We start from the raw sequence: 18,560 nt of genomic DNA, 5'->3' as shown, positions 1-18,560 counted from the left end.
CTATGATATTAAATATTTAAATTAAATGTAATCTACCATATACAACATTTAAACTAAAGTTAATCTATAATTATTTCTAATCTATTTTAAGGAAAATTTCAACTAAACTTAATCTATCATATCAAAATTAAAAATATTCCTAATCTACCATATAAAATTAATAACTTAGAGTATGTAAAAGTATTCCTAATTTATCATATAAACCTAAATCTAATCTACCATATAACATTAACAATTCAAACTATAATCTTATACTACCTAAAACTATTTATTTATCAAAATATAATCTAGCATATATAACATTAACAATACAAAGAGCCCTATACAAAATTATTATCTTATACTACCTAAAATTATTCATTTATCAAAATATAAACATGTACATAAATAAAACATATAAAATATATTGACTTATACTACCTAAAATTATTCATTTATCAAAATATAAACATGTACATAAATAAAACATATAAAATATATTGAATATATAACTTACAAGCTTTTATAAAATGGAAGAAGACAACAAACTGATCAGCACCACTCTCAACACACAAGCAACCACCAGCTACCTCTCTCTCAACAGCAACCACCTTCTTTTTCACCTTCAACACACAAATTTTACAAGCAACCGTGAACTGGAGCCTCCCTTTCAACCACCTTCTTTTAAATCCCACTGAAGCTGAAAACGCCAACATCACTGGCGCCTCCCTCTCACCCAAATCGCCACCTCGAGTGGCGCCTTCCAGCTACGACCGCAGAGCTGCAGCTGCTGCAGCCTACGTTTGCAGAAGTGCAGGTGCTGAAGTCGCTGGTCAAACCAGCGCTTCCATGCACCTCTGGATGCGCCAATAGGACCTGCGATATGCAGTCCTTTGTCGCCAGTCACAGTGGCGACATGCCACGTGGCTCTTCCCTGTTGAAGGCGCCATCTCCACTGGCGCCATGCACTGCTCCTACGTAAAAAACAGCACCCCTCTGGTATTTGTTTAAAAAGAGCCCTAGTCTGGGAAATATTTTCTAAATGAACCCTAGTCTGGGAAATTTGCCCATCTTGGCATTGCCCCTAATAAAGCTTAATTTTTTTAACACTATGAATAACATTTCAGTAAATTCATCTCATGAAAATCCATTGGTCATTTGTCAACATTAAAAGAAAGTACACGGAAGACAAAAAAATGAACACAAAAGATATGAACAATAAAATTACGTACTTAGACAAAACGGATAATTTTATTTATAAACATCAGACAAAGTTTGATTGTAAAAGTTAATTAATTTCCACAACTACCACCGGGTCCTCCAAATTGGAGAGAATATCCAACCTCCTCTGCATAATATCCAAAGTATTGAACTCTAAAACAATTAGATCTATCGGAGAATGTTTGTGCTTCATATGGTCCAATTCCATAATTTCCTATTGATTCATTTTGAAACGAGACCAACCTAAAATAACATGCATGATGAAAAGTAGGATCAGGAAAGTGACCAGATCCCATTGGCGGACTAGGAGTATTAGGAGGAGTTCTTGTTCGCCCACCCCACCCCACTTGATCAGCTGAGGTCATGTTGGAGAACAAGGCTGCTGGAAAATATCCAATATTTGTATTTCCCATATTTAACCACCAGTTTTTGGTCACTCGGTCCTGAACACATATATAAAATTTTATGAATATACCATACCCAAGATTACATGTCTCATACAATATTATAAAATTTATAATTATATATATTTACCTAATAATGTATGACTGAGAAATCAATATAAAGTATAATCTCATAGGAGTAGGATATAATTCTATATATATATATATATATATATATATATATATATATATATATATATTACAGTGAAAAATTTATAGCATGAGCATGACCTGAGTAATAGAAATGACAAATTCAAGCATCGTTCCACCATAGGTAGAATAATTGTTCACATGTGCACCAAGGTAATTTCCTTTGCTTATCTGAACAAAGCCTGAACATCGAATATTATAGCACCCTGTCCGCTTGAAATTATCTGACTGTCATTTTTAAACATCATATTAAAATTTGAAGAAATTAAACACGCTTCTCTAGTTAACCTAAAATAAAAATATTTGATATTGTAGAGACAAATTTGTTTCATTTTAATAAGCTAAAGTCAAGATAAAAAAATGTAACAATATCTTTCCTTACCGTCCATGCCGAGTAAATATAAGTTTTATCATCACCATATAATTGTGGAGCCACCTGATACCCGTGCATGAGATTAATTCAGTATTTTTCTTTTATATAATCAGATTGACACAGATTAAATAACTTGTATGTATAATATTGGGAAACAATAATTGCATCAATTAAAACTCACATGCCATCCCGCAGCGATTTTGTTAGTAGCTTCCACTGGTCCATTCTGAACCCATAAGTGAGAAGAACTGACTTGATCCTTCCTACTAACTCTTGGATTAAATATGTTATTTGTTCCATTAACTCCATAATAAGGACCATATAATGATGAAAGAGATACTTCTGCAATCTACAAAATTCAATATATTTAAATAACTAGTCAAATTGAAACATTAAATGTGATGGGATTTATTGAAGTTGTCTATAGACATTAGAAAGTTAGTTGTGTGAGGAAAAACTTACATGAACACCAGGGATGTCTTGAGTCATTATGTGATAATTTAAGAATGATTTTCCACGAATGAGATCATTTTTTGTTGTTCTCCGAATAGGTACAGTCCCGGTTGGACATTGGTCCTTTTGAAGCACAAGTAATGGCCTAGTTGGTGATTTCTTCACAATTGTTTTTCCAATTGATTTTTGAAAGCTGGGTTTTCTCTATTCTCAAAGCAAGAAAAAATAAAAATTGAAATTAAGAGGGAATATAATCAAAGAAAGATGGAAAGTTAACCACATTTGAGGCCACTCAAAGGAATGCATACCTGCAGCTTGTGGTTCTTCAATAAAGGATGGTCAAATGCTGGTTGCTTGTTAATATCAATGCAATCAACAATGTACCCAACATTTGTCTATAAAATCCAAAAATACAACATGCATAAATAAAATTTTAAACAATGCAGTGAGATTATGTTCAACATAAGGAATTATATGATGGTATATAAAGGATATAGAATACATGAATAGTCTTGATAGGAGGTTTGTTAAGAAGCTCTAGTTGTCTTTCCAGCTCCAAATCTTCTTGTTGTGCATTTTGAGTACCATGAACTTTATGTCTAGCACCACTAGTTACTAGAAACAAGATCAAGAGCAATGTATTGATCATTTTTTAAAGATTCTATTGTCAAATAAAATGATTGAATGACCGATTGATCACCTTTTCATATTACCTATATTTATACCATTACTACAAGAGAGTTAAAATAGTACTAAATTTGAATTAGGTAAAACATTTACGCTTTGATAGGTAATGAAATAAGTGATGGGGGGACTAGAAAAAGAAAGAAATAAAAAGGATATAAATGACAATGAGTTTTAAGTGGAAAATTTGTTAAGATCGATAGAATTATAAAAAGAATAAAATAAAATGTTTTATTTACACTTTTTCTAGTTATATTGAAAATTAAGGAAATAAATAAAAAGAGATACAAGAAAGACTACTACACTATCCTTTATTGCTATTCAATGTTGTTGCTAATTTATGCCATGTATGATGGAGCCCCTGATTCAAAGGATATTAGTATACAAGAAAGCTCACTCTATTATCTTTTATTGTTATTTAAAGCCCCTGATTTATGCCATTTATGACACAAGTTTTGATATGCATTGTTCAAATCAAGGAAGATTTGCATATTGGTCCATCATTTGAAAGAAGGGAGAGTTGAGACTCATTAAGGATGATTTTTTTGATGCATTGAAAATGCAAAGTGCAAGAAGCATGTGGTGAAGTGCAGAAAGTAAGTGTCTCGTGCAAGAGTAGATTTGAAGACACATTGGAGTGGGCCCAATATTAATACATGTTCATGAGTTTGAAGATTTATGCATTGCTCTTGATCCAAAAAATGAGATTTATTTATATCATTGTTTTTTTTTAAAAAAAAAAGAAAAATTCTTTGCTCTTGCCATTGACCAAAAGCAAGAGGCAAATCTATTTGTTTGGCCTTTCAATACTATTGAGAAAAACACATTCTATGTTGGTTAATTTACACATACAACGATAGTTATTAACCATCTTCATAAGCAAAAGTACCCTTCTATGACGATTCCACAAAAACTATCTTAGAAAAAGTACCCTTCTAAGATAGTTACCTTTCTAAGATGGTTTTTTAAAATTGTCTTTGAAGGATAGGCTTTCTAAGATGGTTTTTTAGATAACCATCTTAGAATATCTCCTTTCAAAACAAAAAAAAAAGTTAAAAATGTGAAATTTCTAAGATGGTTTTTGGGGTTTTTCTAAGAAACGTTTTAGAATGTATTTTTTTAAACAAAATTAATATTTAAAATAATGGTTTTCACTTTCCTTTACTCTAATTAAAGAGAATAACGACCCCAAAATTTTAGATGATAAAAATAACATATCATCTCTTAATTAGAAGAAAATATATATAAATATACAATGTAATAAAAAATTGTTCACTATTTTGGTTGTTTTGTCTCTGTCCTCCTATAGTTCATGAATGATCACAAGCACACAATCTAGAAAGAAGATTGTAAACAACGAATAATCCTAAATCCTACCTTTTAATTAAAGTTAAAGAAGTTCACCAAGTCCAAGAAAATTGCAGTCTTCACGATCAATAATAAAAAAGAATCAGGAGGCACATGATAAGCTACAAAGTTTGACAAAACCAAAACTAGCCAAATTGTATCACTCTACCCTACGTCCCTACCACAGAAAAATTCCTCTTGGTTCAGTTTTTAATTCCTAACTTTTAACTAGTTCAAACGTATTTCAATTAAATCATATAATATTGATTTCTTGACTGGGAAAGTTTCCTTCACACACGATAGTTGACTAACTTAAAAAAAAAACTCAACACAAATATGTTGGTAATATATTTATGAGTTGTTGAATAAAATTACAATCATATGACTGACAAACTAATAAGTGTACACTATTTCCAAAAAAAAGAGAACAAAGTTTCCACAGACCACAAGTGTATCCATTTCTCAAATTTAAGCTAAAAAATAAAATGTTTGTTAACCAATCTCAGGTACAAATGCTGGATTTGAACTGAAGTTACATCAAACAAATAATGAGGAAAAACAAAGGAAGAAAGTTCACTAATTATTTTTCCATCAAATTATTCAAACATTACATACTGATGGGTAAATAAAAGTGATTTTTTTCATTTAACAAAAAAAATCAAAAGGAAAAATAACCTTAACGATGTTCAAGTCTGTTATGTCAAATTTTGCTTTCTTCAGGATTGTTTTATGCATGTATTGAATTGTAAACTTCACCTGTAACAGGAAGAACCAAATATAAATGGAAAAATTGTAGGGCAATGACAACCTATTCTCATAAGAGAGAAACAAGGGCCATAAAATCAGATGCTAGCCATGTGTATAAAGTATATAAATATTCATTGAGAGGACTAAAGATACTCATATGTTGCAAAATGCAAACTACAAATATTCACAGACCCCTGTCAAAAATAGCAATCATTCATCATAGGTGTTATATTACTCAATGATAAACTATATCCTAGGTCAATTACTTTTCAAGAAATAGCTTATAAAAAACCATCTTTACAACATCCTTGTCACTCATCACAAAACATGTTTATGAACCTAATATATGTCTAGAAAAACTATATACTCCACCCTGGATGGATAGGGACCTTCGTTGGTATTAAAATAAACCTCCTCCAATAAATTTTGATCATAATATATGGTTGGTAAAAAACCATAGACTAAGTGATGGAAGCTTGCTTTAGAAGCTTCTATGGACTTTGACATGATAAAACCTTTTTTTAAAAGAGGGCGCTTGGTTCGATTCCATGTTTGCTAGAATGAAAATTCTGATGATCAATACTTCAACACTCTATCATAGAGGATGTATGATGAATGCAGCAGGGAATGTATATACTATGCATGACAAAAATGCATTTATCTACGGACACGAGAGTCTAGAAGATCATCCCTTCTTACCCACAATGCATTGGATATCATGGTTCATTTGCAGTCATTACCATGATGCCCAATGCATGCAATCAAAAAGGTGATGTGGACCTTTTGGCTTCATGTGACAAAGATGACGAGACAAATGTGGTGCATGAGTGATGACAAGGTATGAGTACGCATGCATGAGAGCATGTGGTTGGTAGCACAAAGAGAAACATACTGGACGAATGAGCATGATAACACAATCAATTAATGTCGAAATGACAAAACAACATGGCAAACACAGGAATGACGCACACAATCACGACGCCATAAAAGTATTCATGGACATATCAAGGAAACAACAGTGTGTGTTTTCCATGTCCCTAAAATAGGAACCTAATGGAAAGAGCTAGAGGTTTGCTACTTAGTGACAACTCCCAAAGGTGGTCACACATAACTTTCATAGGTTTCTAGAGATATCATCCTCTTTGATATCAAACATTATGGAGGTAGGGACTACCAGCGACAACGTATCATAAAAGAGAAAAACTCTAGATGAGGCTTCACTGTCATCAATCAAGTCGGAGACCCAGCATGATCACAGATCAACCTCCACTTCCTATGTCTCCACCGACCCGGGTGTAGGGCCCAATAACTCATTATGTGTGCAAAGGTGTAGGCGTCATGTGTGCAGAGAATAAACAAATATTTCTAAATATGCATGTGATAAATAAACAGCCACACCAAATACCAAGCACAGAAAAAGAGTTATATAAACATAAGAACACAAAAGAAAGAAAGGAAAAAAAAAAAGAAAAGGTCACGATAAATATTACACACAGATTAAATGACTTAATTCTCTAATAAATGTCCCTAGTGGAGTCGCCAACTGTCGCAACCTACCCTTTGGCGGGAGGGTGAGGCGTGACTCAAGGCTATGTCTTCCAAAAAAGAAAACGCGCATGAGTTGCCACCAACATTTATTCGAGGAAAACGTTAGAAAAACTGAAAAGGGGTCTGCAAATTTTAAAAATAAGGGTTTGGGAGTTGTTTACATGCAGGGAAGGTATTAGGACCACACGTGTTCGTCAGAAGAGACAACAGCCTTTAATCAAGTGTGCAAAATCATGACTTCAATATTTATTTATTTTCCTTTTTGATGTTTTTTTACTTTTTGGGGCTGACAAGAGCGTTGCCCTTGCTCCTACGTATCCTCAAGTACAATGAGAAACTCAGACCTATGTAGTTCTTTAAAATCAAGAAAGTTATTTGTCGAGTTGATTTTAAACTTTTGAAAGGTTCATTTTAACCAACAAAAATAAAAGAGACCATTAAGGCGTTGGACCTTGAACGGATTCAAGCGACTTTTGTGGATGAAAAATCAATTACATGTTGATTTTATCTTGGTTTTGTTCATTAGCTCTCGATCTCTTTAAAAGGATGATTTATGGCATTAATGACCGGTTGAAATTTTATTTTACAAGGATACAATGAGATTACAGCACAAAGGATCTGTTGAAATCTTATTTTACAAAGATAAAATGAGATTACGACACAAATGATCTGTTGAAATTCGCTTTTCAAGAAGAAAATAGATTACTGATGGTAGAAGAAAGAGATGAAGATGTGCAAAGCAACAAAGAGGACCCCTAACGGTGCATAGATCGAATTCAAAACCTTAAAATAAATACTAACTGGATGACGAATGAAGAACACCGAACGAAGAGCGATGTAGAAATCAATCACGGTAGCGATTCGGAAGCGCCTCAACCTCATTTTTTCTTCTTCTCCTCCTCAATTTCACTGAATTCTTTCAATGTTTGAAAGCTGAGCCCCTTCTTTAGCCCCTCCTCACGCTTATTTATAGGAAATGAGGGGACTTGGTTGATCTGCAGCTCGCACAGGCGAGCTGTTGCTTTAACCTGAAGTAACCTTGCTCGTCCAGGAGAGCTCAACTCGCCTAGGTGAGCTGGTTACTTCACCCCTAAGCTATTTGGGGGCCCAAGTGAGCCAGAAGCTAGCCTGGGCAAGCCAGGGGTCAGAAAAAGCTCTAAAATGACCCTTTGGCCGTCCCATTTGGGTATTTTCCGCATTATTATCGAAACATCAAATAATGTTCCGTCTTGCATAGCAACTGGTGTCAAGCAGCTCAATTCAGCTAGCGAGAATCAAAATGTTGGTGAATGATAGTCCCCGGACAAGATTAGGGTCTGACACTCCACTTTCATGACTTGCACTTCTTCGCTTTCCTCAAGGACTTCAGGTTCTTTCCCACTTAGGCCTTTTAGCTTTGGGAGCCAAGCTGTCCCTTGCATCCTAGACCTCAGCCACTTATGATAGCCGTCGATGACACCATTACTGCTTTCCATAAGCTCCTTATCTTTCCTTTCCACTATATTCCATGCTTTATGGATTCTCTGAAGTATTTTCGCATTGCCTTCATTGAACCCTCATGCGACGAAAGGCACAATGATCTCTTCTGATGGTGCACCCCTTATAGGGTAGCCTAGTTGTCTTGTGGCCAGCGTAAGATTATAATTAATACAACCCCTTGTTCCCATCAAGGGGACGTTTGGGAATCCTTCACACGAGCACAACACTTTGGTCCCTCCTTCTTTCCATCGGGGGAACCAACTAACAGACGCTCCTACCATACCTGCCAAGAGTTCCTCCCAATTTGTTTTTCTCTTTTAGGCGCACATGCAATGACCTTGTAGAGGACAAATAGGTCTACCTTCATGATGAAAAACGTGGGAGACCAACCACACATAAAGAGTGGGCGTGCAATAGACAATCCTCGTGCTGCTCTTCTAACATCTCAGGTTGAATGTATCATATGTGTTGGCCAACACATCAATTGTCGGGCTTTCCTTACTGTGATGATAAGCAAGAAAAGCGTCGATCGCTGCTGGATCTACTAGCTCATCTACATTTGGAAAGAGTACGGTACCAAACACCAATAGTGCTAATATGTCAATGAACGAGGTCCACTCCCCTTGATTTGACAAAGCTTTTGCCTTCTCCTCCAAGCGCTTCATGGGTATCTCTACCACCCCATTTCTATTTTGCTTCACTTGGTCCAACTCTTGTGCCCAGATCTTGACCACTTTTGCTACTCTCGCCATGGAAGGGTAGAATCCGAAAAAAAGATATGCCTTCCTTCCTCCTAGTGGGCATCCTATGATCTCTTCAAACTCTTCTTCAGTTGGTACCAACTGAAAGTCCCCAAATGTGAAGCATCTGAGCGACTAGTCGTAGTACTGAGCGAGGGATGCGATGGCTTCAATGGACACTTCTATCATGGCCAAATCCCAGATTTTCCCATATGCCTTGTTGAAGGCTTGACGTCAAACTTGATCCATCTGTTGCCTTAGCTCTCGCAAGCTGGCTAGTTCTAGGCTCTTGATTTTGACATGGTAGAACCTCTATTTAAATGAGGGTGCTTGGTTCGAGCCCATATTTGCGAGAATGAAAATTCTAATGACCAATACTTCAACACCCTATCATAGAGGAGGTATGATGAATGCATCAGGGCATGTTTTTGCTATGCATGAAAAAATGTGTTTATCTACGAATACAAGAGACCAGAAGACCATCCCTTCTTACCCATAATGCATTGGGTATCATGGTTCATTTGCAGTCATTACCATGGTGCCCAACCCATGCAATTAAGAAAGCGATGCAGACCTTCCAACTTTCCGTGATGAAGATGACGAAAACAAATGCAAGGCATGAGTAATGACACGACATAAGTATGCATGCATGAAAGTAATGACTAATGACAACAAAGAGTATGCGGTTAGTAGCACAACATGCTAGATGAATGAGCATGATAACACAATAAATTAATGCCAAAAATTTCATAATAACATGGTAAACACAGGAATGACGCACACAATCACGGCGTCACAAAGATATGCATAGCTAGATCAAGGAAACAAAACATAGTGTGTTTGTTTCATGCCCCTAATTTAGGAACCTATTGGAAGGGATTAAAGGTTTGCTATTTAGTGACAACTCCCAAAGGTGGTTGCACATAACTTTCAAAGGTTTCTAGAGATATCATCCTCTTTGACATCAAACATTGTGGTGGTAGGGACTACCAGCGACAACGTATCATCAAAGAGAAAAACTCTAGATGAGGCTTCACTGTTATCAAGCAAGTCAGAGACCCAGCATGACCATAGATCAACCTCCACTTCCTATGTCTCCACGGACCCGGGTATAGGGCCCAATAACTCACTGTGTGTGTTAAGGTGTAGGTGCCATGTGTGCATAGAGCAAACAAATATTTCTAAATATGCATGTAATAGTAGACAGTCACACACCAAACACAAAAGCATAGAAAAAGAGTTATATGAATATAAGAACATAAAAGAAAAAGGGAAACAAAAATAAAGAAAAGGTCATGATAAACATTGCACACAGATTAAATGGTTTAACTCTCTAACAAAAGTGCCTAGTGGAGTCGCCAATAGTCGCAACCTACCCTTCGGCGGGAGGGCGAGGTGAGATAAAAAGGTGCATCTTCCAAAAAGGAGAATGCATGAGAGTCGCCACCAATGTTTATTTGAACAAAATGTTAGCAAAAACCAAAAAGAAAGGTCTGTGAATTTTGAAAACAAGGGTTCAGGAGTTGTTTACACGCAGGAAAGGTATTATCAGCTCACATGCCCATCAAAAGGGACGGTAGCCTTTAATCGAGTGTGCTTAACGTGACTTCAAAATTATTTATTTTCCCTTTTTTATGTTTTTTTACTTTTTGGGGTCGATAAGGGTGTTGCCCTTGCTCCTACGTATCCTCAAGTGCGATGAGAAATCTAGACCTACGTAGTTCTTTAAAGCAAGAAAGTTATGTGTTGAGTTGATTTTAAATTTTTAAAAGGTTCATTTTAATCGACAAAAACAAAAGAGACCATTAAGGCGTTGGACCTTGAACAGATTCAAGCAATTTTTATGGATAAAAACTCAATTACATGCTGATTTCGTCTTGTTTTACTTATTAACTTTCAATCTCTTTAAAAGATGATCTGTGGCGCAAATGATCGGTCAAAATTCGCTTTACATGAAGAAAAGAGATTACTAATGGTAGAAGAATGATATGAATATGTACAAAGCAACGAAAAGGACCCCTAAGGGCGCATAGATCGTATCCAAATTCTTAAAACAAATACTAATTGGATGACAAACGAAGAACGATGTAGAAATCGATCATTGTCGCGATTTGGTAGTACCTCGACCTCATTTTTTCTTCTTCTCCTCAATTTTCAATGAATCCACTCAATATTGAATGTTGACCCCTTCCTTCAGCCCCCCTCACACCTATTTATAGGAAATGAGGGGGTTTAGTGGTCCTGCAGCTTGCCCTGGCGAGCTGATGCTTCACTCTGAAGTAACCTTGCTCGCCCAAGCAAGCTAGTTACTTCACCCCTAAGCTATTTGGGGGCCCAGGCAAGCCAGTGGCTGGCTTGGGCAAGCCAAGGTCTAGAAGAAAAGCCTAAAATGATCCTTTTTCCCTCCCCTTGGGTATTTTTTGCATTCCTCACCAAAACATTGAATGATCTTTCGTCTTGCGTGGTAACTAGTGTCGAACAACTCAATTCGGCTAGCGGGACTCAAAACGTTAGCGAATGATAGTCCCCGGACAAAATTAGGGTCTGACAGATATCAAATGATACATTAAGGACAAGGAATACCCACCTGAGGCCTCTGACAACGACAAGAGGACATTATGGAGGTTGGCAGCCGGTTTCCTCCTGAGAGGGAATTGTCTTGTACAAAAGAAACCATGACACGGTGTTGCTTCGATGTGAGAATGCAAAAGAGGCCAAACAAATGCTAGTGGAGGTGCATGAGTGATGCTTTGGTACACATGCCAATGGACATGCCATGGCCCAAAAGATTATGAAGGCGGGGTATTACTGGCTCACTATGAAGAATGATTGTTGCGTTCATGTGAGGAAATGCCATAAATGCCAGACCTTTGTTGATAATGTTAATGCTCCACCTGTACCATTGAACGTGTTGGCAGCACCGTGGCCATTATCAATGTGGGGCATAGACGTGATTGGGGCCATCAAACCCAAGGCTTCAAACGGGCTTCGCTTCATTTTAGTTGTCATCGATTACTTCACCAAATGGGTGGAAGCAACTTCCTGTGCTAGCGTGACTAGGAATGTGGTGATTAGATTCATTAAGAAGAAGATAATTTGTAGATATGGGTGATGTGTCATCATTTTCTCATATTTCTTAACCCTTTTTGTCACCATTTTGATTACTGATTAGCCTTAATTGTCAAATTAATTATGCAGTTTTATCATTTGGGCCTACTGGATTAATTTTGTGTTTTAAATTTAATTTCCAGAGAATTATAAGTAATTGGGCTTGAATCTGGAATTGGGCTTGGACTTGAAGAGAGCAGACAATTTTATTCTATCAAATCTTATCTTATCTAGATTTTATCTCATCTAGATATTATTTCATCTAGATTTTATCTCATCTAGATATTATTTTATCTAGATCTTATCTTATCTTATCTTATCTAGATTTTATTTCATCTAGATTTTGTCTTATCTTATCTTATCTAGATTTTATTTTATTTATGGGCTTGGACTTAAAATAGATTTGTAAGCTTTGGGGCTGAGAACTATATAACAACACCAAGGTTCTAGTTTTAGGCTCTCTCTCTCTTTCGTTTTAGCCTTTTTCGTTTTGGAGAATAATTCTAGTTTTCTTCGTTTTCTACTACAATTTTGTTTTCTATTGATTAATGGAAGGCTAAGTCCCCAGCGTTGTTTTCTCTTGAGGATCAAGCACAGCTCTCTTTGAGGTTTTATTATTACTATTGAATTCTGATCAGTTTTTCCTCTTCACCAATTACTCTGTATTTGTTGCTATTAATCCATGCATGCTTAGTGCTTGATTAATTGTCTCTGTGCTTAATTTGCGTTCATGCTTAATGATCAGTTTCGTTCATGATTAATTGGTGTATGTGTTGCTTAATCACATAATGAATGCCTTATGTTAAATTTCGCTTAGTAATTTAATTTAGGGTTGGATTAAGTGGTTGAACTGATAAAGGATAAATCCTCGTAACCTAGGATAAGAGACTTACTTGTGAATTAAAGGGAAACAACGTGTTTTAATTCTGATATTTTATAATTAAAATTTACTTGTTGTTTAATTTACAAAAACAAACAACCCCCCCCCCCCCCCAATTCGTTACTGTTTTATTACAATCTGTTTTGAACATTTGGCTGACCATTGCTCGTTGGGAGAAGACCTAGGATCACTTCCTAGATACTGCATTTTTAATGTTTATTTGATTCGGGTACGGCCTTGATCAAATTTGGCGCCGTTGCCGGGGAGCAGTGGGCCAAAGGTTCATAATAGTGTTTAGTTATCTTATTTTGTGTAGCGTTTTGTTTTGCATTTCAGTTGCATTCCCTATTTAGCGACTGTTTTAGCGACTGATTCAGCCTTTTGTTTTGCTGTGAACAGTGATTAGCGACTGAGAATTAGTGACGGATTTTGCAATTTAATTAGTGATTTTTGTTTTGATAGTTAGAGTTGTTATTTTTGGCTGAATTTTTGTGTGGTAGCTTCTTTTGATCCATATTTCGTGTGAAAAATACCAAGAGCACTTAGTGTGGCAGTATTTGAGAGAGACAAAAATTTTGGGAACTTGTTTTTAGCAAAACTTAAAACGGCCATAACTTTTGCTCCGGGTATCAGAATAACTATTATTATATATGCATTTGGGGTAGAAAACAAATTCTCATAATGTGGCAACCCGCTGAAGTCGGTTAGGGTCTCCCAAACTCCAAAAATCAGCTGTTTACTAAGTTTTTTTTTATTTTTCAAGTATTATTTTCCTATTTTTCTAAACTTTGCTTAGGTAGTTTTCATAGTTAGACTTTGAATTTTTGTTTGAAATTTTTTGTGCTATCTTTTCATGATTTTAGGGTGTTCCTCACAAAATTTTAGCTTATTTTGATATCGTTTGAGTATAGTTGTAGTTTTACCCCCTTGTTAGGTGTTGTTGAGAAACACATTATTTGCTGCATATAGTGCATGACTAGGGGCAATCCAGGTGATTTATAACCCTTTGATCATGAAATAGATAGACCTTTCATACATTAGTTAGGGATAGTGTGCATCCTGGTCATTCTGTGCATTTTGAGCATTCTGTTGAGGTTGATTCTGAATATTCTGATTTTGAGCATTCTACTACTAATTTTTATATTGAGAACATGGCTCAACCTCCACCTCGTGAGTGGAATCTTAGGGAAATGGCTACCCTAATTTCACTTATGAAAGCTTGTGCATTCAATATCCTTATGAGGGTGTTCCATATGTTCTCAAGACTGGACTAATACATTTGCTGCCCAAGTTTCATGGTCTTGCAGGTGAAGATCCTCATAAACATCTTAAGGATTTCCATATTGTTTGTTCCACCATGAAGCCCTCTAATGTCCAAGAAGATCATATATTTCTAAAGGTTTTTCCTCATTCTCTAGAGGGAGTGGCAAAATATTGGTTGTACTACCTTGCTCCCAAGTCTATTTTCAGCTGGGATGACCTTAAGAGGGTGTTCTTGGAGAAATTCTTCCTTGCATCTAGGACCACTGCCATCAGAAAAGATATTTCAGGCATCAGGTAACTTAGTGGAGAAAGCTTGTGTGAGTACTGGGAAAGATTCAAGAAATTGTGTGCAAGCTGTCCTCACCACCAGATTTCTGAGCAACTCCTTCTTCGATATTTCTATGAGGGACTTAGCAACAAGGATAGGAGTACGATTGATGCTGCCAGTGGTGGAGCTCTTGGTGATATGACCCCTGTTGAGGCTAGGAATTTGATTGAGAAGATGGCTCCAACTCCCAACAATTCAGTGCAAGAAATGATGCTATTGTCCTTAGAGGAGTCCATGAGGTGGCCACGAATTCATCTTTATCTACTGAAAATAAAAAACTTGAAGGAGAACTTGATGCCTTGGTCAACCTAGTAACTTAGCTTGCCATGAATCAGAAATCTACACCTGTTGCAAGAGTCTGTGGTCTATGTTCTTCTGCAGATCACCATACAGATCTCTGTCCTTCTTTGCAGCAATCTGGAGTCAATGAGCAACCTGAAGCTTATGCTGTAAACATTTATAATAGACCACCTCAGTAGCAAAACCAACAAAAGCAGAATAATTATGACCTTTCAAGCAATAGATACAATCCAGGTTGGAGGAATCATCCAAATCTGAAATGGACAAGTCCTCCACAACAACAACAGTCTGTCCCTCCTTTTCAGAATGGTCCTGGTCCAAGCAAGCCATATGTTCCTCCTCCAATACAACAGCAGCAATAGCAGCAGTCACAACAAAGACAACAAGTAACTGAGGCTCCTCCTCAACCTTCCTTAGAAGAGTTAGTGAGGAAAATGACCATCCAGAATATGCAATTTCAGCAAGAGACAAGAGCCTCCATTCAGAGTCTGACAAATCAGATGGGGCAGATGGCTACTCAGTTGAACCAAGCTCAGTCCCAAAATTCTAACAAATTGTCTTCATAAACTGTGCAGAATCCGAAAAATGTGAGTGCCATCACCTTGAGGTCTGGCAACCAAATTCAAGTGCCTCCACCAGTAGCAGCACCTGCACCTGAACCTGTCAAGCTTCCTTCTACACTTGAGAAAAAGGATGAGATAGTCGCACAAAAGAGAAGGCTTTCTAACAAAAATTTTCATAGAGGATGTGTTGCTTACCCCGCAGGTTTCATAGAGGATGTGCTAGTTTGAGTTGGTGAACTTATTTTTCATGTTAATTTTTATGTTCTTAATATGGAAGAGGGATTTTCCCATGGTTCAGTTCCAATTATTTTAGGCAGGCCATTTATGAAAACAGCCCGAACCAAGATAGATGTTTATGCTGGCACATTGTCTATGGAATTTGGTGATATTGTTGTTCATTTTAACATTCTTGTAGGCCTAGGATCTTCTTCACCAATGGATTCCTTTGCTTCTTGGAAGATGAATGGCAGCGGAATGGAGAAGGAAGAGAGAGAGGAGACGCCACTTCAAGGAGAAGATGAGTCTAGAAGAAACTCACCACCATAGGAGGCCATGGATAAGAGCTTGGAGGAAGAAGGAGATGAATGAAGGGAGAGGGAGAGAAGAGCAAGAAATTTTGTGCTATAAAAGAGCTCTGAAATCTGAAGTTAATATTCAAATGATCAAAGTTGAAAAAATGCACACACATGGCCTCTATTTATAGCCTAAGTGTCACACAAAATTGGAGGGAAGTTGTGCAGTGACCAGGTTATTAGGAGATGCATTGCAGACCATGGGATTGACTCGATCCTGCAATTCTGTCATTCTTTCGCACCAAGTGGCCATCTTGGCATACAGAGGACAACTCGTAAGGTGCTTGACTGTGGTTTCTATTGGTCCACCATCTTCAAGGATGCGTGGAGAATCTGTAGCACTTGTGAGCCTTGTCAAAGAGCAGGTGGCTCACTTTCATGGAGACAGCAAATGCCTCAACAAACCATGTTATTCTATGAGGTGTTTGATGTCTGGGGTATAGATTTTATGGGGCCTTTCCCTGTCTCTTTTGGTTTTGTTTATATTCTCCATGTTGTTGATTATGTTTCACAATGGGTGGAAGCCAAACCCACCAGAACTAACGATGCTAAACTTGTTATGGATTTTGTTAGATCTAATCTGTTTTGCAGCTTTGGAGTCCCTAGAGCCATCGTTAGTGATCAAGGCACCCATTTTTGTAATAGCTCCATGTATGCCTTGGAGAAGATTGTGCAGTCGAACAAAAAAGATTGGAGCACCAGGCTGGATGATGCTCTTTGGGTGCATAGGACTGCCTACAAAGCACCCATAGGAATGTCTCCTTATCGGGTTGTCTTTGGCAAGGCATGTCATCTTCCTGTAGAGATAGAGCACAAAGCCTACAATGGACACCCCATCTTCCCCCCAAAAAAATCACAAAGGCTTCACAAGGACCCATGGGACCTCCATTTTTGCAGTAACTTCAAGCTTTTTTCTGCACATTTTCCTCAATTATTTTTGCATTCCTTTCACCCCACTCAAATGATGGCTTTGAAGAAGCTTTCTACTAAAAGGGCTAGGAAGGCCACCGCAGGGGAGGGATCTAGTGCAACCCCCACAAGTGGAAATTGAGTTTGATGGACACCATTTCCGAAGCGAGGAGCATCAGCGCTGTTTCGAAGCGATTAAGGATTGGTCTTTCCTCAAAGAAAGATGGATCTAGCTAGCAGAAGGAGAGTACATAGAATTCCAAGCGGAAGTTGCCAGGAGGCATTGGACCTAGCTGGTAGAGCCCATGGCTAAGTATGACCCTGAGATAGTCATGGAGTTCTATGGAAACGCCTGGCCCACTGAAGAAGAAATCATGGATAAGTGTTCCTGGGGGCGGGGCCAATGGATCCCATATAATGAAGATGCTATCAACCAATTCCTGGGGCATCTGTTGATCTTAGAAGAGGGACAACGTTGTGAATACGCTAAAAAAAGAAGCCAAGTCTCAGGTTTTGATGAAGAGGCCATAGGCCCAGCTACTGTGCTCCCCAGGACATGATTTTGCACGGGGCATGGTAGGGAGGCGGTGCGGATCATACACACTAGCATGACCTTTGACCTAGATCTGGATGATGCTTCTGCTTAGCAACATCATTCCCAATGACCATAATTTTGATCTCCCACTGCCTAAATGCCAGTTGGTCTACATTATTCTCACCCAGGGTCAGTGTTCATGTAGCACAGCTTACCTCGGATGCCATCTACCAGTTTGTAGGTATTGCACCTCTGAGACACCAATGGACTCAAAGAAGTCCAACAGGGCACTGGGATTTCTAGCATTGATCACAGGTGATGAGGACAAGGCAAGGAATAAGGGCAAGAAACCTTTAGAAGGACTTGGAGGACCTATGGCAAGGGCTAGAACAAAGAAGGCTAAGGAAGCTCTTCAACAAGTGTTAACCATGCTATTTGAATTTAGGCCCAAGTTACAAGTTGAGAAGCTTTAGATTGTTAATTGCACCATGTTCCAAGAAGAGTAGAGGGTGCCACTTTTGTTGAGTGGTTTTATTAAAATTTTGTTAGTTGAAATAAAGGCCCAAACTTGTGTTAAAGTGGTTGTCAATTCTCTTGGGATTTGCACCACCTATGGGCTTGTTTTAATTTAAAGAAAATAAGGTTTAATAAGGTGAAAACTCTAGGATTGTGGCTGCCTCTTGGCTGACCAAGGAGTTGCACAATTTCCATATGTTTATGTGTCTTAATTCTAATTTTAATTAGGTATAATGACACCATCAATTGTTGTTATCAATTCTAGTTGTAATTAGGTTTAATGACACCATCAATTGTTGTTATTGGTGATCATTTAACTTGTGTAACCAACTTGCTATCATTCCTATTTATAGGCTGCACATTTTCTAATAAAATAATAGACCTTGAATTTGAGATTTTAATCACCTTCTAAAGTGTGGGAG

General features: G+C 37.4%; 1 non-coding gene and 1 pseudogene across 1 annotated transcript; both read right to left on the bottom strand.

The window, feature by feature from the left end:
• Positions 1–210: 210 nt before the first annotated feature.
• Positions 211–3,306, bottom strand: LOC114391494 (annotated as a pseudogene).
• An 11,374-nt stretch (positions 3,307–14,680) lies between these two features.
• Positions 14,681–14,787, bottom strand: LOC114394292. The gene has a single exon (XR_003662698.1). It is a non-coding gene; the product is annotated as a small nucleolar RNA R71 (small nucleolar RNA).
• Positions 14,788–18,560: the final 3,773 nt, after the last annotated feature.

Source organism: Glycine soja, chromosome 17, assembly GCF_004193775.1.
Source record: "Glycine soja cultivar W05 chromosome 17, ASM419377v2, whole genome shotgun sequence".
Classification (NCBI taxonomy): Eukaryota; Viridiplantae; Streptophyta; class Magnoliopsida; order Fabales; family Fabaceae; genus Glycine; species Glycine soja.
This window is presented reverse-complemented; position numbering and strand designations above follow the sequence as displayed.